At 43.6% G+C, this 21,981-nt stretch overlaps 1 pseudogene across 1 annotated transcript; it reads left to right on the top strand.

Annotated features, from left to right (window-relative positions):
* Nucleotides 1–1,639: 1,639 nt before the first annotated feature.
* On the top strand, nt 1,640–2,476 carry LOC310797364 (annotated as a pseudogene). The gene has a single exon. The product of its transcript is annotated as an uncharacterized misc_RNA (transcript).
* The last annotated feature ends 19,505 nt before the right edge of the window (nt 2,477–21,981 follow it).

Genomic DNA, 21,981 nt, shown 5'->3' with positions numbered 1-21,981 from the left:
GCTGCACAGACAAGTTTATCAGATAATTTCGCCGTAAAATGTGTCCAGGTGATCAGCTCTGAAGCCCCGGCTTGTATGGTCCGCTAAAATCCGATTTCGATATAGGTGTTATTTTGATCAATATTGTATAGCTGGCTAGACAGAGGAGTTTATCTGGAATCAGTGTGACAAGATCCCTGCTGCTAGCTTGTCTGCCTTTCTGTGTCAGAGTATCTAGCTACATTATCTGCATTACATGCTACACCATGCAAATATATTTTGATATAATTCAAACAATTAGCCCACTGTACTACTGGACTGTGTATTGCTGTGAATAAGTTAGATTTGATTGTGTAAAGTGTTACATGTTATATTTTTAACTGAGCTTTGCAGAATTACCTCAACACAATTGTGTTGTGTATCAGCTTTAAATATCCAATATATACAGCATTAAACAAACGACCAGCAGCATTCAAATGTGCAAAAACGTTATATTTATTGAAATGTGGTGATCTCATGTCACATTACATAATGTTATGCCCAAATGGTCTACTGCCCAGAAGCGTCACTTTACATGTTTGGTAGGGAATTATTTTAATTATGTTAAACCAGCGTTTATCTTCCATAATGCATTAAATCATAATCACAATGCTATGAAGACATTAGCTGATCACCACAGAGCAGCACAGACAAGTTTATCAGATAATTTCGCCATAAAATGTGTCCAGGTGATCAGCTCTGAAGCCCTGGCTTGTATGGTCCGCTAAAATCCGATTTCGATAACGCTAGGTGTTATTTTGATCAACAGACCTCAACCTCAACAGCTGTTTTCACTTGAATTTCCTCACGTAGTTGCATAGCCATATAGCTAGCCAGCTAGTAGCTAGCTCGGGAGCTATGCTTTAGAGAGGCCAAATGCTAACGGCTAGGTAGTGCTAAGCCGCTGCAGCTGTTACACGTCATTGACAAAGACGCACTCTCTGATTGGCCGATCACGGCAGGACTGATGTTGGCAGTCACGCCGTCACTCATTGGCTGCGGGGTGGCTGCGGGTCTGCGCGAGTCTTTCAATCGCCGCAGAAATCGATTTGAATGGCCCGTTCGCTAGACGATAGTGACTGGGAACTGAGAGAGCAGGTCACGTGGTGGCTGGGTTTACCTAGGCTACTATTGTGTGTGTGTGTGTGTGTGTGTGTGTGTGTGTGTGTGTGTGTGTGTGTGTGTGTGTGTGTGTGTGTGTGTGTGTGTGTGTAGGATAGATAGATAGATAGATAGATAGATAGATACACACACATAGAGAGAGAGAGATACTCTGAATGTGGGCCTACATCTGTCAGGATACAGATCACATCATTTGTCAGTGAAACGTTATGTCACATAATCTATAACCTCAGTATATCTCAGTAAACCGGTTCCAGCAGCTGCTCCATGTGGCTGCCTTCCCTAGAGCTGTACCCAAAATCCAGCAGTTTGTGGAAGTGGTGGTCCCGCAGTACAGCCTTTCAGACTTCCAAAGTCATTTTAGACTGTCCCGCGAACATGTTGAAGTATGTACAAAACCACACACATTGTTTACATGTATGTTGTTACAGGCTACGCCTTATGATTAAATGCTCATCTCTTTTGGCTCCGTCTCCATCATCAATCAGGACCTGATTACATGAACCCACAGCACACCAAGTTGCCAGTCACCAACAGTGTCCTTGCCTGTCTCTGGACCCTGGCCAACCAGGAATCCTATCGAGGCATTGCAGACCGCTTCAACATTACAAAATCCACCGTCTCACTCCATATCCATGAATTCTGCAGTCTTGTCAACACCCACCTATCACACCACATTACTTGGCCCACTGATCAAGCTCTGCAAAATTCAGAGCTAGGTTTCCGAGCTGCAGGATTTCCCAAACACTGTCTGTGCTGTCGATGGATGCCATATCCCCATCGTGAAACCACACTGCAATAACCCAATAGCATATCTCAATAGAAAGCAGTTCTATTCTGTCCTCCTCACAGGATTCTGTGGCAGCCAGCGTTCTGCCATGTCAAAGCAGGTGACCCTGGCAGTTGGCATGATACGTGGGCATTCCGCACGTCCATTGTTGGTTAACAGCTGGAGCAAGATCCCCTTTCCGTGGTGCCAGAGGGAATGTATATCATCGGAGACTCTGCATATCCCCTATTACCCCAACTGTTGAAGCCATACAGGGATAACGGCCATCTAACTGGCAGGCAGAGACGGTTTAATCAGAAGCTGAACACAGCCCGTGTGGTCATTGAGCATGCCTTTGGAATCCTAAAGACAAAGTTCCGGAGGCTCAAATGCCTACACATGAAAGACATTGGGAACATTAGTTCAGCAGTCACTGCCTGCTGTATCCTGTACAACATCTGCTTGAGGCCTGATGACCCTGATGAAGATCAGGTTGATCATGACCCTGACCCTCATCCACCCCGAGATGCAAATCACTACAGAGATTTCATTTCTGGCCTCTTGTAGACATACAACACACACACACACACACACACACACACACACACACGGGATGCATGATGATCAATATCAGCAGATTATATTTTTTCAGCACTTGTGAAAAAGTCACAAAAATAGGGCATCTTTTAGTACCTCAGTTGGAATAGTTTTCCTATTTTGCCCAGTGAATTAACATTTTGGAATCATTGTTTCTATTCTGTATTGGTCATCCTTAACTTTTTTGTGGGCTGGTGGGTGTTATCCCACAGGGTGATGTGATGCACTTTAAAGAATATCCACAGGACAGGTGTATTATATGCATTGCCTCCTGTGGATAGTGCCTCTCCATCATCAAGACTCCTGCTGTGCCTCCAAGTGGCAGCTCATGGAAACTGGGCATTTCAAACCCCAGGCTAAATCAGCAGGGGATCTCGGAGTATCAGTGGTCCCCAGAGGTGGGCTACTGTTTCACTTCCAAAGTGGCCAACCAACCACTGCCTCAGTACCTTTTAGGCTAACATTTAGTGTTGAACCCATGATATTCCTTTTGGGATTAGCCAAAAGAATAAAAGCCCTCACATTGTTCCACCAAAAGTTTAAAGAATGACAAATACTGTATAAACTGAATCATTTATTTATTTTTCATTAGATCGATAAGTGTTGCCTGCTGGCTGATGACTTGGGTTATTTGGTTCGAAAGGGTTGCCAGACTGGTCAACAGCTTTTGCTCAAAGCGCCTTCTCTTCCTCTCTTTCAGCCTCCTCCAGCGCTCCTGGTCTGGTCGCACCAGGGACTCCAGCACAGCAGTCCTCTCTGCATGAGTCTCATACGTGTCGTAGAAGTTGCTGGAGGACACTCGCCTCCGTGAGCGGGCTCCAGGTGCACTCTGTGAGGTGCTTGGCAGGGTGGTGGAGGGACCAGGCTGTAGGGTGGTCGAGCGACCAGGCTGTGGGGTGGAGGTGCTTGGCAGGGTGGTGGAGGGACCAGGCTGCTCCTCTGAGGGGGAAGGGGTCACCGACCTGAGCCGCATGGATGGGGTTTTTGTGGGGAATAGAGGGGTCTCCCTGATGGTGCCTGGCAGGGCCTCCCCAACCCCACATTTCCCAAACAGGTCATCCATTATCTGAGGAAGTAAAAATAGCCGAAAAGAATATTCTCACAGTATATACGTAGTCTCACTGGATTTACAAGACTAAAATACCTTACTTGCACATTTAAGGACAAATTTGACTCACCACATAGTACTCCCATGTCACCGTCTCCTCTCCTGTTGACCGACACCTATCTTTAGCTCGCTTGTAGGTGGTAAGGAGATTGCCAAGCTTCTTCCTTAGCTTATCTGCAGAAAAGGCATAACCTTTTCTAGCGAAATCCTGCTCCAGTTTTTTGTAGAACCCGATTTTATTGCGGAGGTAGAGGTGTTTGTTGGCTTGTGTCAAGTCCAATAGTAGCAGTATGATGTTATGGGTGAAATCTATTAACAAACAAGTGTTATTCACAGAAACAAGTTACATCCAAATTGCAGCAATTTCAATCATTCAAGGGAGGAATATAGTTACCTACCTTGTTTGGGGTCACCACATTCGGTCAAGTTGAATGGGGGGGCTGAAGTTCCAGAGGTGAGGTCGGAGGTGGGCGCTGGGGGCCTGGGGTGGGGCACTTGGTGAAGGCTGGGGGAGGGAGGAGGCCTTGTGGCAACAGGAGGTGGACGCAGGATGAAGGTTGGTTTGATTAGTGGTGGTGGTGGTGGGGGGGTTGGTGGTGGTGGAGTTGGTGGTGGTGGAGTTGGAGTTGGTGGTGGTGGTGGGTGGAAGGTCAGCTGGCCATGTCCTAATGCATATTAATGTGGAGAATAAAGTTTTGTTGGAAAATAATGTTGAATTGTTCTTTGTCTATTAGTCCATGGGCCAATGCAGAAATCGGTACCACCTGAGGTGACCGCACAATTTTGTTATTTTTGTCTTCCTACATGTCTCTAGTTTATATTTTGGTATGATAACCCTCCCGATTTGGTAGCTTAAGGATAGTTATCACTCTGTAAACAAACCTACCCCCATATGAATGACAAAACCCTGATTTCTGTGTATTAGTCCAGATGATATGTGAAAATGATGTTCCCTTTTTCGTAAAAGCATGAAACTTGGTACGCTTATTATTTGGGGCCCTGTACATTTTCAGAAATTGAGCCATCGCAAAAATACCTTGTGGCGGCCATTTTAATTCTGCCATAAGCAAATTATGTAGTTTACATCATATCTCCTGAACCACACATGCTAACACAGAAAAGGTGGTCTATCCCAACGTTTTCATGGTGAAGGATTACAATGATACAATATAGAACAATGATACAATATAGAACATCATAAACTGTTAAAGTGACTAATCAATGGTGAATTCGATGACGTGAGAAGGAAATGGCAGTATCTGATAACCGATGCTATAACTTCAAAGCCATGACCATTCTATGGCTAAGATGTTTTGATGAGTGATTTGACTTATATAGTAAGGTGACCAGATATCTCAAATGAAAATCGGGGACATTTTCTGGTCCGCTAGGGGGGCCCAGGGGGGGGCAGTGCCCCCCCGTCTTTTAGAAAATTGTGTACATTTTACAGTAAAATGCATAAATCTGGTGCACTTTGAGAGCAAAAGTAAGAGGCTAGATCTATGAAGAACTTTGTGATTTTGAAACAATTGAAAAAGAAGCAGTTTACAATGGTTACTAGTTATCTGGCACATTTTACCACAAATTAGACAGCCTAGGTAATTCATGGGAAATAGGCTACTGGTGTATTGTGTAGAGTGGCAGGAACATAGAGAGGGACAACTTCTCTCTTTGACCTCACCAACTGGTGGATAATTTATTTCCACAAAACAAAAACATTACAGTACTGATTTATTACCTCAGTAAACACTTTCCTTGAGTTTAGGTGTCGCTCACCAGTTTCAAGTGTTCAATGGCCACATGACCATATTAACTGCTAATTTAATATTAAATGCTGACAAAATAATTAAAAAAATCATGTTAATACTAAAAGGCAATTTTAATGATTAAAATTGTAATCTAGAGATACAGTAAATATGACCTATTGTGTTAATTTAAACCAGGGGTTATCAAAGTTTTGATGGCTGAAGGCCAATTTAGGGAACAGTAGGCTAATGACTAGATAACAATGATCCATCGCCAATCATGTTAAAAATTTACATTTTTTTCAATGGAGTTTGGTGTACATAAAAACGTTACTGACTTCTCTGCAAAAACGTTTTGAGTTAGTTACTGCACTTACTTACCAGATAGTTTTACTGTACTTTTAACTATTCAAAACAACTGGGATGGATAACCCGCTGAATGGGGTCCGGTAAACAAGGACGGCAGCAAAAGCAGCAAGCAGACGCCGCCTCTCGTTCGCCACCTCTGGGGCTTCGGTTGCGGGCGGCTGGGTCCTGGGAAAACCACGGCACGGGCAGAGGGAGAAACATCTACTCTGTGATCTACTCTGTCACACACAGGCAGCACTTTGCACAACGTGCGCACAACGACAGGCTTTTGTGGTGCCGCAAATGCTCTGTTATCGAGTTTCTTGCCAGTATTATTATTTGACTTTGTGGGCAAAATCGGGGACATTTTCGGGGACAGCTCCAGCTGGGGACAGAGCACCGAAATCGGGGACTGTCCCCGAAAATCGGGGACGTCTGGTCACCCTATTATATAGACCTTTTGTTAAAATAGCCCCCAGGTCCCTCCTAAAGATCCTGGGATTTCCTTTGCCAGATGGCCAAATCCAAGATGGCCACTGGCGCCATGTTGAAAGATTGACTTTTGACCCAGAGCACATAGAATAATGTATGAAGACACTTTTCGCTGTAAGTCAACCATGAGGAATCCGATTCTGACATCAGTTTGACATTATGACATGATTTTGACCCAGAATTCCAAGATGGCTACCATCCAGTATTGTGGAAATGTAACTTTTGAATGGGAAGGTATACTGTGCGTTTGGGGTTTACCACAAGGAAGGAGATTAACAATGGTGGATGTTTTGGGAGTCATTTCAGAATTATGTTCACTGAAAAGATGTTAATGTCAACACCCATTTTACCTTGGTACTGCTGTACCAATTACCCCCAGGATTTCTTGCAGTAAAATATTTAATGAATGTATGACAAGATAACTAAAATAAGCTCTTTTTATTAGCTGTAACTTGAATAATTGAATAATGAAACCACTTAAAACATGTCATATGATCACCATGGCGGGCAAGGATGATGGATGACACCTTGTGGACATAGTCCGACCACTTGTATGGGGTGCCATCTTGTGTCTGAGTTGCCATCCTCTAGATCATGTCCATGTCAACGAGAGTGATGTAGGGTTCTTGCAGCCCTACAGATTGGAGATAGAGGTTCTAGATGAGCTTGCTCTGCTGTGTCTTCCTGTATGTGCTGTTGGAGTTGAATAAGGCCACACATTCATCAAAAACACAATGTTCCAGCAACTCGTGGAGGTTCACAAGTTGACCACAACCAGGTCAATCACTGCCTTGGACCGCTCCACTCCATCTCAGCAGCTCCTAGCTTGAATTCCTCCCCGGGTAGTCTCGCTTGCCAGACTCCCTCCCTACAACGGCAGAGTCTGACTGCTAATACCTCCACCCTGGTATAGGCGAAAAAGGCTATGTTTACCTTTACAACTATCCACCAAAAGTATCAAGCAGGCCTGCTTTATTGCACAATCCAGATCCAACCGTTTTCAGCATGTAGCAACGAGCTAGCATGGTTGATGTTGTTGTTTCACAGTGGCACAGGCATTTGAGATAGACAGATTCGACACGGAGGGAGTGGAAACGAAATCCATTAGGGGAGAGTGGGGTGAGTTGTGCCACTTTTTACTTGAGGTGTCTTTAAAGTGAGGGCATGACAGTAATGCCTCCAACTACAATATGTAAATATATTTCAGGATGTTGTGCACCACTGGGAACACTCCCTTTGGATCTTAAATAAACTGTTAAAAAAATATGGCTATTCTTAAAAAAGTGGTCTCTTGGCACAACTTGCCCCCGGTGCGGGGTAAGTTGTGCCTTTGGAGAGAATACGTTGGGGTAAATTGTGCCATTGATTACTGAAGTAAAACAGAACATTTTCATCTCATATACTGTAATGCTATATCAAAGCAAGACAAAATAAAGATAACACTAAAGTCCAGTGTACTATAACAGGGTTAAACAAGGCTAAACGGTAGCAGCAGTTGACCTACATATTTAACATTTTCAGAAATAAAAATTATGTTCAAAATGAACAAAATCAACTATCACAGAGCCAGGCTACACTTGCCAATACTGCAATATTCTTCAACAAGGTCTATTTAAACATTTAAGAACAAAATGAAATAAAATTTCACTAAATCAACTGCAACTGCACTGGCACAACTTAACCCAGGCCTTTTGGCACAAATCACCCCATCCCCACCATTTTAACAAACTTGTATCATTTAGCTGGTTTGGAGCTAACATCATGCTAACAGTATAGCCTCATATTGTAGCTTACTAAAACACTAACACATGTGTGAAATGTTTTCAACTTGTCTATAATTGTTCAGACACAACAATCAATAAACCTTGATCATAAAGATTTTACTTTGAGAGGCAAAAAACAGTTTTTTGAACTTAACACATTGAGTGCCACAGCGCTTCAGTAAAATTGTCTGCAGCCTGTGCCAGATTCACTTCCATTCAGGTGAAAACAGCTATAGAATTTTTTCTATTATGGCTATATTGACGGGGCTGGACTTTAATGAAACATTGAACACTCCTGCTTCTTCCAAAGAAGAAATTTTGTTTCTAGACAGTTCCATTATGAAATGGCAGCCTCTGAAAAAAGTGCACTTTCAAGGGTTTTCTGTCGTTTTTTTTTTACTTTCCAAGATATAGTCACTTTTATGAATACCTTTTGCACTCTAATTTCGAGCACATTCACTGACTCTGGCTGGTGTTTTCTGATGTGGTGGCGTAGTGTGGTTTCTGTGCAGCCTGCGTGCCCCCCCCCCCCCCCCCCCCCCCCCCCCTCTCCACCTCTGAGCTGCGGGCTCCTCCCACACGCACAGAGTTTGTTTTCTCGACTCCGTTTTTGCCCCGGACAGATCCCAGCGCGCATCAAGGAAATGATGCGCGCTGGCAAACGCGACTGAACGAAAAGGCTTGGCCGTTCGGCTTCAGATGCTGGCTTTCTGGCAGGAAATCGTGTGGAGATAGATAGAAGCATAAGAGCTCAGTTGTGAGCGCGGATGCAGCCGAGCCCACTCTCCGCTGCAGACAGAGCAATATATACGGCTCTGGCTGAAGCATGCATCGGTTTCCTCTTTGATCACGGCTTTCTCCGCTTTCTCCTGCACAAAGTGAAGGATCTGAGGTGGGTGGAGCAGTTCCGTGACGATGTTTAAGGTGGCGCCGTGTGATCCCTTGAAGGGATTCATGCTCACTGGCTAGGTACGACCTTAAACAGCAGAATTATGGAATAATATGAATTATGATTTTAGGACGTCCACAGACGTCCTTGGCACTCCTCGTTACTTTTTTTTAGGACGTGCACAGACGTCCTTGGCACTCAATGTGTTAAATGTGCTTAGCTCTTGTGCCATCTGCCTCCCTTCTTTGCAGAGTGAGTAAAATGGATGCCTCTTCAAAAATGTGTGGTCACATGACCAATTTCTTCTATGGTTTTCTAGATACAAGGGGTGGCACAACTTCCCCACTGGCACAACTCACCCCACTCTCCCCTAATGGTCGCCACCAGTCAGTCAGAGCGGGTTGGAGCATGCATGCAGGGAGGAGGGTGGAAGATAATTGTGACGCTGCAGACGCAAAGTGCCTGATGTGAAGTGCCATTCACATCAGACGCACTGCTTTGCTCCGCGCCGGTGACAACTTGTACTGACTTCCTATCTGGCTTCACACAATCACTCGCGGCTCTCACACAAAAATAGATCAGACGCCGAAACAATCTCTGCATGGGGCGAGCCGGCCGCATCACGGCTGGTCTGACTGAACGTCTAATGTGCTAACAAATCCGCCAAAATTAAACTGGCGGCGCTTCCAGATGTTTCGTCACTTCAGCGTCTGGTATGTTTGCACCTTTTCGCATCCATTTTGAGTCATGCATGCATGAGTTCAACTTGACCTGGCCTCACCAACCCCTCTGTCTGCACCCTACAGTCTGCCTGCCTCTGATGAACTCATTGCAGACTTAAAATCAGAAAATAATAAAGTTACCACTGCGCTCAGACTGGTGCGTCGTCCCAAAAAGACTTAATGGAAGAAAGGAGAAGTGGGGACCGCACTCGAATGCAATAAATAGCTTTAATGTTCTTTGGCACAGAACGTTTTCGGCCGTCCGGCCATCATCAGTGTGCTTGCTGAAATGGTGTACAAACAGGCCTTGAATAGGCAGTGAGGCAACATGAATGATCAGGTGGTAAACCTTGACAGGTGACAATCATCAGTCATCAGCACCTAATTAGGTGATTGGGAGTCAAGCTCCAGCTTGTTCAGCATATACACATGTCTGTCACAGAAAACATTATCAATATGTTCACAATTCACATTAAAACAATAACCTGCTTATGCAAATCAATTATAGCCCACTGAGGGCATCAGGTTGTTTAGACCGTTCATAAATCAGTGTAGGCTAATCATTGACAAAAAAATTGTTTACAAACAATAGACAAGACAAGAGGGTGAGTACATATGCCCCCTACAGGAAAGGAGTCATGTTAAGTTCTTTATTCATTCCTGTGGGGAACATGGAATCAAGCCTGTAAATCCATAAGCATCTCCCGCTGCAATAATAATTGCTCGTGGTTGCCACCCAGGGGCGGTTCTAGGCCTTTTTTGGGTGGGCTTTAGCCCACCCAAAAATAGTCTCAGCCCACCCAAAAAAATAGAGGCAAAAACCCCCTTTTTTTTTTTTTTTTTCCCCCGCTCCAAATCCATGGTGGTCATTAGTAGCAGTTTCTGACTACACTCAATGTGCTGTGTGCGTGTCCCCCCCCCACCCTCTATGTTCTTAGGGTGGGCTGAGACAAAAATTTAGGGGGGGTTCAAGTTTCTAGAACCGCGGCTGCGAAGGCGCTCCCTCCTCCATCTATCTGCCTAATCCCACATCACTTCACACAGGTCACACACACAATACAGCAGCGAAGTGGTCCTCCACAGTCCACACAATCGTTCTCCCCACTCATGATCAATGAAACTGTGAGGTGAGCATTGATCAGTCAGAGTCGTTAGTAGTTACTTAATTAGCGCATATTGATATGCAAATTAACGCGTAACGTTGTTTCGTAGGCTAAACAAAAGAACTTGTCGCTGTGCCTGCCAGACAAACAGGTGGACTGGAGGAAGGTAGGTAGGCTACCATGGCACCAACCAGCCATGTCATGCTAGCTCGCAGTAACGCGGGTGTAAATGGATGCGATGTTTTTTGAGAAACATATGGGCATAAGTGACAAACATATTTTCAAACGGGTCCCTTGTTATCTGAATGAAATTAAGCCCTTCAGAATCGAAACTCCTGCTTTAGTGCTTACAGTATATTATTATCTTGTCGGAATATTATTCCAGCCAATAAGTTAGGAAGTTCCCTTTTGATTTAATTTTACTATTGTTTTGCCTACAAAGCAAAATGTTACTTTACTTGAAACTCCCCTGAAGTGATTTTGGTATTATTTATGCAAGCATAATTCTACCATATAGTAACCTGTATGCAGAATATATATAGTATATATAGGGAAACAATTATTTTTTCATCGCTGTAAAACCACAGAACGGTAAAGAAGATATTGATGTGTGTAGTTCTTCATAGATCTAGTCTCTTCATTTTGATCTCAAAGTGCGCCAGTTTGATCCATTTCTACTTGAAACTGTACAAAATTTTCTTGCCGGGGGGGGCTGAGCCCACCCAAAGCTCTGATGCTAAAACCGCCCCTGTTGCCACCTCTTAAAAGACTTAAAATCAGCCCATGCTGCAGGAGAGGAGAAGTTGACCAGATTCTTGCAAGACCGGGGGCCCTATCTTCGCAAAAGCGGTAATTTAGCGTTTGCGCTCTTTAATTGAGTGCCAGCCACTTTTGGAAAACGGATGCTCCCAGTGCCAGCCCTTTCAGAGCGTTTTCAGTGATTTCTCGAGGCCCACAGAATATTGTGTGATATTACTATGTAAACACTGAACACGCACAAAGAACGATGAGACTCTATTGTATCATCAGCAAAAAAAAGTTTATTGATATCATTTTCCGTTCTTTAGTTATCAGCCGGAGAAGATAGGTTGTTTTCACCAAAAACAGACGTTTCAAATTAGAAGCTGAGATAATGAGCCTTTTGTGAAATGAAGCATTTCAAGCACATCACTGACTCTGAAGCTAATATTTTCTGATGTAGTGACGTGGTGTAGTTGTGTGGTGCCCTGCGTGCCCCACCCCCCTCAACTGCAAACTCCTCCTCCGTGGGAGTGTCTCTGGTGGCTCTGCTCGAATCTCTGCTACCTGCGTCAGGCGACGAATCTCTGCATGGAGCTGGGATAAACTCATCCCCACACTAACACACAGCTTGCATGCCAGAGCTGGGAGAAACTCACCCCCACACCAACACACAGCCTGCATGCCGGCGGAGCTGGGAGAAACTCATCCCCACACTAACACACAGCCTAACACGCACCCTGCGTCTATTTTCGGAGCGCTCCGTTTTTGTGCACCGGCTCCCAGCGCGACACCGAAAAGCCAAACCGGACTGCTGAGAATTGTTTGGCCCTTCGGCGTCGGGTGCTGCTTTTCTGGCGGCTAATCGTGTGGAGAAACTATGCAGCAGAGACAGAGGGGCTCAGTTGTGGGAGCGGATTGACTGCTGTTCGCAGCTAACGTTAGCTCCAGCCAGAGCAATCTATACGGCTCTGGCTCCAGCATCGGTTTCCGTTTCATCACAGGGCTTCTTCTGCTGTTTTTCCTCACCTTTCTCTAATCTGGAGAGCACTGTCGCCACCTAATGGGTCCGTAAAATAGCTTGTACACCTTCAACATCCACCATATTTGTACAGGAGATGCATCAGGCTTTGATCCACGTCCCACCGTCAAAAAACGCAATTGACGTCTTTAGACGTCATTGGCACTCTACATTACTATTTGAATTGACGTCTTTAGACGTCATTGGCACTCAATGAGTTAACACCGGACGCAATGCAAATTGGGGGAGTGCACAAGCGCATGCCTGTCATAATTGTACTGGACATAGGCGAGCCTCTTGTCTTATATATGCTAGCCATAATGAGAAACCACACCTAATGTAGGTGCAAGGGATGAGGAATGATTGCAAATACTAATTTTATCCCAGTTGTTTGCAATTGGGACTATATAGCCTACCATTCAATTGCATGTCATTGGAGCACTTTCTCACATTTTATAAGGTGCAAGGGATGAGGAATGATTGCAAATACTAATTTATCCCAGTTGTTTGCAATTGGGGCTATTAGCCTCCAATTTCAGTATCACTGTGTTATAACATGGGATCAGGAGCTGTTTTAACTGTTGATGTGTCGTCCTGTCTAGTCTCTGTTCCTTATTATTGGACCCCATTTAAGCAGGCTTTTACCAGCTTAATGGACTATCCAGGCATTAATCTCTTGTGATCCCTGTTTTTTTTTATCATGTATTTTTATGTTTGACGTGTACTTTTATTTGCTTTGAATGCCAAATGGATCAGATCAAGGAAGGCAATCAAAGATCAAGCTGTATTTTAATGTAATTATTTATTTTGTCATTTATTGATACACTTTAATGTCAAGGTGACATAAATACATTTGTGGAATTATAATGACAGAAACCAGATAAGTGGGTATTTCAATTTGGTGAAAAAGGACTCATTCAAAGGTGATGAAAACTCAATGGTTCTTATTTTCAGGCGATTATGGAACATTGCTTTGCATAGAATGTACTTTGACATATGGCTTCGCACTATAGGCGAGTCAATTGACACCTACAGTGTGTAGGTGTTAATTTACTCCAGGAGATGGCAGTACTACTATGACACCGTGACAGCTGTCATGAACATCAAAGGAGAAGAAGAATGGCCAATGAGCGCTCAGGTCGATGCGTTTCTCGTCATCCTCTGTCATCCGCAGTCGGGCTCTCGCGAGAGTCACGTGACTCACGCAGTCGGTCAGGCGGAGCAAGTGGGACAACTTTTCTAACCATCATGCAACGGGGCAAGCAAGGCGCTGGTCGAATCTGCGCAGAATTTGCTCATCTCAAACGAGCGTATTGCCTGATGTCATAAATTTTCGAGGTCACTTGACTAGTGAAGGTGTAACACCTCTTGGAATTCTCACATGCTGCACAGTTGTGACAAGGAAAGAAGCCAGTCATCCCATCCAAACGTCTCTGTACACGAACAGAGTGGACAGTAGTATCTGCCCGTACAAGGAGGTCTCTCACATTCTTGGCTCTCTAGTGAGAGAAGAGAGGAGGGTCACAAAACAGTTTCTTACGAACGGGATCAACAGAAAGAACATCCCAATGTTTCCTAATGACACCATTCATATCCCCACTTAAGGGAGAGTAGGTAGTAGTACAGACACATGAATACGTTTTAGAACCCCGATTCCTGGCTTGGCTGATATCCATGTGACAGACTTTCTTTAGGGCTGTATCCAGCCAGCTAGTAGGGTATAGGCCCTCTCACAAAAGTTCACATACATTTTCTGAGCCTCAAGTTCAAAGTCCTCCATGAAAAGGTGGCGTGAGTGCAGGGCTCTCACCTGGAGAGGGTGGCTGGACCTTAGCAGGCTGGTTCTTTTTGTTGTCTGTGAAGATCTCAGGAGGAGGATCTTCACCACGCTCAATCTTGCACTCAAAGGCGTACACTACAGATGCGTCTAAGTCTCAAAAATTTAGAGAAAGCGAGACCTTTCTTTAGAGAAGTGGGATGAGAGCTCGTAGCATGTAGAATGCTGTTCTTGTATGTTGGTTTTGTGTAGAGAGTGGTGGAGATTTGATTATCTTTAATGTGCACTTTGGTGTCTAGAAAATAAACCTCCTGAGTGCTATACTGTATACTCAACACTGAATTTGATGGTGGGGACAATGTTGTTGAGGTATGACATATACTCATGTAAGGTGTTCAATGGGCCCTGCCATAAAAGAAAACAATCATCTATATATCTCTTATACATGAGGATATGTTCTGAAAATGGTTTGTTTCCGTAGGATAAACCTGTGTTCTAGATACCCCAGATACAGATTAGCAAAGTCAGGGCCAAAGCTAGAGCCCATGTGACTGTAGATAGAACTGCTCCCCAAAGAGAAAGTAGTTCTTGGTCAGGACAAGATCAGCCATAGAGACTAGAAAATCTGTGGGTGGATCAGTGGAAGGTCTAAGTTCTAAAAAATGCCTTAGGGCCTCCAACCCCTCTGTCTTAGGTACATTAGGACTTAGGGTACAGCGAATTTACATCCATGCTTATAACATACACCTCTGATGTAGAGGTTTGGAGATCCGTGTTAGTGAGGCAATTAATGATTTTGTTTCCTTCAGATAGGAAGGTAATTGTACTACAAGGGGGCGTAGACATCTGTCAAGATAGAGTGATAGAGGTTCTAGAAGACTATCAATGCTGGCTACAATGGGACGACAAGGAGGTTTCTCTTGGGACTTATGTACTTTAGGTAGACCATATATAACAGGTATCGTGGGATGATCTTTAGTCAGGAACTTACACTCTAATTGAGAGATGTGGCCTTCCATCAATGAGTCCTGTAGAAAGGAATCAATCTCACGTTTAAATGTTGCTGTAGGGTCCCCATCACATTTGGTATAATATAAGGGATCTGAGATTTGAGAGTGTATTTCATCATCATAGCATTTTTTGTCTAACAGAACCAGGCACCACCCTTGTCAGCAGGTTTCCAGACTACATCCCTCCTTTTACCCAGGCCTGCAAGCGTCTCTCTCTCTCTCCTGCTTTAAAATCTCTGCGTTGAGTGGTGAATAGTTTGGCTACATCTCTCTCAACCAATTTACAGAATGTATCAATGCAGCTGTTTGTAACAGGAGGACAAAATGTGCTTCTAACATGCAACGGAAATTGGTGTATAAACCTGAACATTATCTTTCTTATAGAAGTATTTCAATTTCATGGATCGAAAGAACTTGAACAGTTCCACCTTAGTCTGAAAAGGATTAGCCGGAGTAGGGGGAACATAAGACAGACCTTTGTTCAGCATAAGAAGCTCGGAGTCCGACAGCGTCTGGTCAGTTAGGTTCGGTTCAGTTCAGTTCAGTTCAGTTAATTTTTTATTTTTTGTAAATAAAGTTTTTATTTATTTACACACATAGACAGCATAAACATAAACAAACATTTTTACTTTCACTTATACATTTCCAGGCCTGTAATACATGAACATACTTGGTTTCGTGATATATTCACAACAAAAAATAAATAAAATGATTAAAGCAATATAATATAATATAGCCACATCACAGTGTCCCAGTCGTGCTATGAGCAAAGAAGCGGTCCCATGCAATTTTGAAATCCTCATTTCTATCATTGACTCTTGCCAACATGTGTTCATATGATACTATTTCTAACATGAATTCTACCCACTTTTTTAAATCTGGAGAGGATGTACTTTTCCATAATCTGAGAATCATTCTGGCAGCCGTGACCACACCTACATTTATCACTGCAAAGTCGTACTTCGATATATTTGGCACTTCTGTTTGGTCCCCCAACAGGCATAACCTTGGTGACACAGGCACCTCCGAACCCAACCATTTCCCTATGTATTCTATTACTTTTCCCAAAACGGGTAAACCAGTTTGCACTCCCATATTGCATGTAGAAACGTTCCTGTCTCTGCCTGACATTTCCTTCAGTTCAGTTTATTGAAAAAGGGGACAGAGCATATTAATCAACAATTCAATGTAAATACACCAGGTTTAGCCAAAAGGCTAGTTTCCACCCATAGTCCCCGGCCAAGGTGTTGCAACAGGCTTCCTAAAATAATAAAAATAGAAGTACACTGTAAAAATACACAGAGCAGAGCTATAGCGCAGGTTAAAAAGGACACGAGTAAAAAGACACAGCAGTCTCAACAGGTACATGCATAGGAGACAACAAAATAACAAACAGGATAAGCCAAGCAGGCAAGTGTTAAAAGCAATTACACATAGGCTACAACAGTAAACAGACCTGACAACACAGAGGGACATAGACAGTGTTTACAACCAAATGTACAGACATACAGATGTTGCTTTCAGTGCCGACAGGTTTGTGTGTTGAGTAGAAACTGTTTTAATTGATGGCTGAAGGATCTGTAGGTGTTGAGATGTGTGATGCGAGTTGGAATAGAGTTCCACTCTCGTGACCCTCTGACTGACCAGGCAGACTGACTGAAAGCACTTTTCCTTAGGGGGATAATGCAGTCTCCTCTATTAGCCCCCCTCGTGCTGTGAAATGTGCCTGTTTGTTGGTTGATGAATGCTTTGAGTGGGGGTGGAGCCAAGTCATGGATTACTTTATAGACAAGGCAGGTGTTTGCAAATGTGATGTTGTTCTCCCAGCTCAGTGTGTTATATTTGTCCAGGATTGAGCATTTGATTTGTTTATTTGGACGGGACAGTGCAAAATTAATGGACACAAAGAACATAATCAGAGTGTAAAAATTGCCGGATTTAGCACAAGACTTGAGCAGTGGTGGAAGTGTCTTGGTTATTTATCTAGTGTTTTGAGTGTCTGTTTGTATAATTATTCTAATGGTTTGCATGTTGTTTGGTTGGCCTGTGACCAGCTTGTCAGACAGTAGTTGAAGTTTGAAGGTAGTTGAAGGTTAAAGGTTAAGTTCTGTTGCTGCCCCTCTGTCGCTGTTGGGACCTGGGTTTTCCTCCTGGAGCCCCGCCTGCCACATCTGATCTTCTTTGTCGCATGTGGTAGCGGTTTGGGCGGTGTGGAGGGCCATCTTGGCTGTCCTCTTCTAAAAAATCCCGATCAGAGTCTGATGGATATTCCGATGCACTGGAGCCGGAGGTGTAGGGGAACTGGTCATAAAACCGGACCTGTTTCCTCCGTCTGGTGGCAATGGGGCCCTGGGTTCTCCATGGGTAGACTTTGTCGTCCTTGTAGTCCATCATAACCCTTCTGAATGTCTTAATCTTGGTCATGTGAGTGGTTTCTCTGTACTTGGAGATTGTAGCTTTCAGTTCGTTCTCCATGGCCCTAAAGACTTCCTCATCCAAGGCGGAACGGATATTATCCTGAACCTCGTTGATCTGTTTGTGAGTGTCAGAGAGCTCCGACTGGGTGTGTTCAATTATCAGGACCATGAGATCCAAAGATGCCTTATTCAAAATCTCGCACCACTTGGTGCAGAAATCTGGACTGGTGTGTCCTAGTGTGGGGGCCTTATGGATCCTCAGCCCTCTGGGGATACGTCTCGCTCTTACATACTCGCTCAATGTTGTTCCGTGAAGCTGCAGTCTTGTCTCCTTCATTGATAGGTGTTTCAGCCTTTTCGTGAGGTCATCACTGCTCATGGAGGGATTTTCAGGTAGCTCAACATGTAGAAATAGGATACTCTGAATGTCGTCTTCAGTATAGGTGTGGGTTTGTGCTATAACATCCGTCATGCCTCTAATCTCAGAAAAAGTCGCCATGATGAACCACTCGAGAGGAAAAAGTGGTGGCAGCACAATACTCCCTCTCTCCATAGGTCTTGATCCTACAACCATGAACACGTGTGTATATGGAAAATGTATACTCTTCAGTTGTTTGTACATGATATACATTGTAATGCTGTGTATATTTGCTGTATATATTTGTGTAGTGTGGGTTCTCTGCTTGCAGCTTGTTTCGGGTAGGCCCAATGCCCTGATTGAATCATTGATGTGCTGCCCCAGCCATGACAGACTCCTCCCTGTGGCTTCAAACCTACTTAAGCTTGTTACAAGCAGCTGATACCAGGGCTGATGATGGTCTGAGGACCGAAACGTTCTCTTTTTTGTTGTATCACCTCACTTTTGTTTTGCACTTTATGGTGAATTAAAAGCCACATTTTTTTTTTTTTTTTCATCCTTTGAAAAGTGTGCGAGCCTTTTTCTCTCAATGTTTAATTCTATGAAATGTCATGAAGATCCTGCCGGTCATCCATCGCCTCTGCCAGGTGCATCATTTGGAGGGCCATCTTTTGCGGCTCCCTGATCCCCTGTGGATAGCAGAACCCTTGGAAGCCTCTGTGCACCCTTCCTGGCAAGTATTCAAAGAGTCTGTCTCCTTGTGATGTAGAAAATAGAAATCACATTAGCCTCTTTATTCAGACAATCAATAGTTTAATGTGCTCGCATACATTTTACTCTCAGTTAAACATAGTTACTAATAAGTATTAACAGTATATGGCTGTTAATTCCCATTCTCCATCACCTTGCAACTCTTTAACAAACGTGGCTATGTCCTCCCTGTGGCTCTTTCGATGTGATGATGCATGCACAGCTGGGGAAATGAAGTTCCCCATTCCGGCTTCGGAAAACATCCTGTCGACCTCTTTCCCGAAAGAGCCAGATAGCTCTGCACAACGGGCAATCTGTTTGTCCTTGTACATGCCCCTTGATCTTTTAAGCATGTCTGAAACGGGTAAAGAAACTTCTAAGGGCTAGACTAATCAGCTATTATTTGTAAATGAGATTTAGTACATTTCAAAGATGTATCCCTATTTGGTCTCAAGCTGCACTTGTGGGCTCAAACAGTCTAGATCCTAGGTCCTCTTTGCGCGGCTCGCGAGACGATGGCGGCTCTAGACTCTTTCATTGGCGGCTCGCAGCTGATATAAATAATACAATCTGGAAAGTTTTCTGCAGTACAGTAAGTACAACAGCCCGAGTGATAGAGGTGTTATGTGCCCAGATTGCCCTTTTGTTTGAGCATGTGCATTACAATGCCACCTTTTCCCCCCTATTTATGTTCTGGCGGTATGTTTTAATTGTGTTTTTTGGGGGGTATTTCCATAAGAATCTTGATCCCAAAATGTAAATGATATATTTTTTTACCTGCACCACGCACTCTCCAAGGGTACCTTTAAGGGTAACTAGATTTTCCAGTCCATTTTGAGTAAAGCTAATGCAGTTTAAAATAGTAATAATAAGAAATGTCTTTTAAAATGTATCACCATTTGATTTCGAATGTCTGCCCTCTTCAAGTCTTCGTCAAGTACTTAAGTTATCAACTTCTAGGTTTTTGTTTTGGAATAATTCAGGAAGACAGCAACAAGCTACAGAGGCACAGACACACTAGAAGTATAGCTCATCAAGCAATTCATGAACTGCTGTAGATGGAACATGATTTTTTTTTTCAAACTGGGCTAGCGTAAGCGTGCTAACAGGCTTTCATTACAAGCAGCCAGATTCCTTGTCTGCTACAGTTGAAAGTAGCTATCTCTTCCACATGCAAACCATTGACATAATCAATCCCATTGTTCTTAGCAATAACGTTAGCATAGCGCTAGCGTAGACGCTAGTGCTAGTATACTATCAGGCCTTGGCTTCAGCACTTGGCAGCTGACAGTCATGATTTCATCGTCAATATATCGATATTAATGTGATACAATATTGTGGTGATCCTGGGTTTTGATGGTTGACTAGGAACGGATGTGCGGGCAGGTGTTTTCGACCCGGAACTGTGTTTGGTGGGAAGTTTCCCCCTGTGAGGCCAGAATAAGCGGGAGAGCTGGGAAGCTGGGTGCCTAGCTAAGACCGTAGCAACCGCCAAGAGTTGTCTCTGAAAGCTGTGAATAAAAGCCTGTACCAACCGTAAGTCTCCTGTTCCTTGACGATGCAGAGGTCGTTACAATATCATCTGCACTAGTACAACATGGTACACACATTGCTAAATGGCAGATCAAATAGGATGATTGAAGTTTGCTTACCGTTCCACAGGCTGGGCTGGCAATCACGAAATGGCCGTCGACAGGAAAGACTTCTTCTTCTTCGTGTTATTTCCGCCCTTCCACACAAATGTCTTCTTCTGTTTAGTTTCAAGGCGGTTGGCAAACAGCTTTTGGTGGATAACCGCCACCTCTGGACGATGTCAACTTCCAGAATGTAAACATGATACTATTTGAATCAGTGCATAGCCATAAACCATATTAATTCATGTAACAGATTCAATAAATGTATATCAAAACAAAATGACTATAATTTAAATATTTGAATCACAGCTAGCCATATTGAAATCAGAGTCTTTGGGCTCTATCTTCCGACAGCCGCTATCCCTAAATATCGCTTTGCGCGTGCCTTAAGGCACGGAAGATAGCATTCCGCCCCAAATTAGCGCTCCCGCCATCATACCATCCAGGTTTGCGGCGGGACCTGCGCTGTGGGCGTCCCCCAAGCCCAAACAGGCGTGTTTCCGCTAAATGCTTGCGTTGTGGTATCGTCAACTGAAAGGCAGCTCAGCGCAAAAGAAGGCCCTGCTGCCGTGAACCAGAAAAAACACAGAATTCCTCTAAACAGGACGAGGGGAGAATAGAATAGAATAGTATAATGGAATATCAAAAATAATTTGCGAAATAAATAAATAAATAAATAATACACCATAGTAGGCCTCCTCATGCTCTATCCCTGGGCGGACCAGTGGATGACATAGGCGGGGAGTGGAGGGAAATGGGAAGAGAGGGCTGTAGAAGAGAAAAAGTGTGTGTGTGTGTGTGTGTGTGTGTGTGTGTGTGTGTGTGTGTGTGTGTGTGTGTGTGTGAGCAAACTCTTTGATGCATGATTTTTTATCAAAAGGTCAACTAAATAGATTAACCAAAGTATTTAGTCAAAATGGAAGAATAGAATCGAATAGTCTAATGGGATATCAAAAATAATATGCAAAATAAATAAATAAATAAATACACCATAGTAGGCTATCCATGTTCTATCTCTGGGCGGACCAGTGCACATAGGCGGGAGTGGAGGGAAATGCGGAGCTGTCCGAGGTGCTGAAAGGGCGGCATGGGTTCCAGGGTGATAGGCATTTTTCCCGCTACAGTAAGCAGCGGGAGAAAACAACCTATGAGAGAGCGGTGGTAATTAATTGTAATTTACAGTGGATTCCCTGGACCTGTTCGACGGCCTATATATAGGCTATGTTTTCAAACCTTGCTGCATATTTGGATTCAACATCTGATACCCAAGCTGTCGGCTGTTGAAGAGAAATGAAAGATTGAATTGTAAGTTGAACAGAATCAGTCATTTAATTAATGGGTTAAATGTCAGTGCATTCACTAATCTACTATTAATCCACACATTTATGAAGGGGGAATGGATCTCATCATGGGACTAAGGATTGGGCGGGAAAGGGTCTACCGGCAAAGAACAAGATACCTGAACCTCAGGTAGCCTACACCTCTCCAGATTTTCTTTTTCACTTGCCCAGAATTGCCTTATTATTTTATTATTATTATTATTATTATTGTTATTATTATTATTATTATTATTTCTATTATGTCACTTGTGCTTAAAGAA

The sequence above is a fragment of the Poromitra crassiceps genome (genome assembly GCF_964638095.1).
Source record: "Poromitra crassiceps genome assembly, chromosome: 1".
Classification (NCBI taxonomy): domain Eukaryota; kingdom Metazoa; phylum Chordata; class Actinopteri; order Beryciformes; family Melamphaidae; genus Poromitra; species Poromitra crassiceps.
The sequence above is the reverse complement of the archived record's forward strand: the minus strand, read 5'-3'. Positions and strand labels throughout refer to the sequence as shown.